Source organism: Cicer arietinum, chromosome 3 (assembly GCF_000331145.2).
Source record: "Cicer arietinum cultivar CDC Frontier isolate Library 1 chromosome 3, Cicar.CDCFrontier_v2.0, whole genome shotgun sequence".
Taxonomy (NCBI): Eukaryota; Viridiplantae; Streptophyta; class Magnoliopsida; order Fabales; family Fabaceae; genus Cicer; species Cicer arietinum.
In genome coordinates this window covers 38,133,926-38,135,336 of record NC_021162.2, presented here as the reverse complement: position 1 = coordinate 38,135,336, position 1,411 = coordinate 38,133,926, and the positions used below count along the sequence as shown (strand labels likewise).

Genomic DNA, 1,411 nt, shown 5'->3' with positions numbered 1-1,411 from the left:
AAGTTCATCTCAAGCCCTTCCTCTGTTCCATTACTAAGAAAGTTAAGGTATGTCATGAATAATGAATGTATGTTGTAGGATTTTAAATAGCAGTCACATTAGAATTTTTTGATATTATAAAGAATCATGGTCAAATGTGGCTGATGTGACTTCAATTTTTATGTTGCAGATTAAGATGCGATTGCAAACATTTATTTAAAACATTATAGTATTAGTATACTTCTAAATTTCTAATGAGAAGAACAATTATTGAGAAGTTTGCAAGTTCTATTAGACAATAATAATTAAAGTGGTTCAAAATCAGAATAATATTTTAATTTGTGTCTTGTGGTGTATAGGATCTTGATGAGCAATCTTCAGACAGTTGATTTGAAAGGCCTTATAAATCAACAAAAATTAGCATTTTGGATCAACTTGTATCATGCATGTATGGTAGAAATTTCTTTTATAAATCTCAATTTTGATAGTTCAATCTTATAGGACAGTGTCAGCAATGTATTATATGATTAATGTATGACTATTATATTATGTTCCACATTCTGCAGATGTGCAATTTTGGTTGTAAGCCATGGGGATCCCCTGCAAATCTTGCAAACAATTCTGCTTGCTGCTAATAAACACAAGGGTCCCTCTTATGATGACTTAGCTTCAATGTTAGAGGCAGTTTAGGTGGCACCGATCTTGTCCCAGCACTGCCAACACACAATGCAAACTGGAGAGCTCAAGGGAGTCATTTAAGGTTTAGCATAGAGCCAACTTACTCTTTTGGTTGGATTTGGATCCCATATTCCATTATTTACTTTTTATATTCATAACCAAAACTTTTTGGAGTATTTATCAAAATATGAAATTAGTTTGCAATTTATCACAATAAATGTTAAGAAATTTATTATATCTTCTGTTGAAAGTTTATAATCTTTTAGAGTAAAATAACTATTTATTATAAATTTTAATAGAATTAGTAAAATTAAATTATATTTTACGGTATGTTTTAATGACATTAGTTGATAAAAATAAATTAAAAATTTAAATTTAATTTACTAGTATTAATAATTTAGAATTACAATTAGTAGGGAGATAAAATAAAATAAATTTGGTTTAATAAATAATAATAAGTTTTAGTGACAGACAATACCGTAAGAATAGATCAATTTTTTATTTATATTAATCTTATTTTTAGTGACAGACGATGTTGTAGGTAGAAATCAAAAATATGTAGTGACAATCCTCAGAACATGGAGTGACACTCCTCAAAGTGTAGCAGGACGCCCCCTTAAAGTTGACACTAATTTTGAGTGTCACTCAAGGTATTATTGACCTTTACCTACAGTTTTTTACTTTTAGTGACAAAATTTGTATGTCACGATAAGTCAATTTTTTTGTAGTGAGGATCAAAAAGAGTGTTATCTAT

General features: G+C 28.8%; 1 long non-coding RNA gene across 1 annotated transcript; it reads left to right on the top strand.

Moving 5' to 3' along the window:
- On the top strand, positions 1-894 carry LOC101502308 (uncharacterized). Its single transcript, XR_189481.4, has 3 exons — positions 1-47; positions 339-427; positions 546-894. It is a non-coding gene; the product is annotated as an uncharacterized lncRNA (long non-coding RNA).
- Positions 895-1,411: the final 517 nt, after the last annotated feature.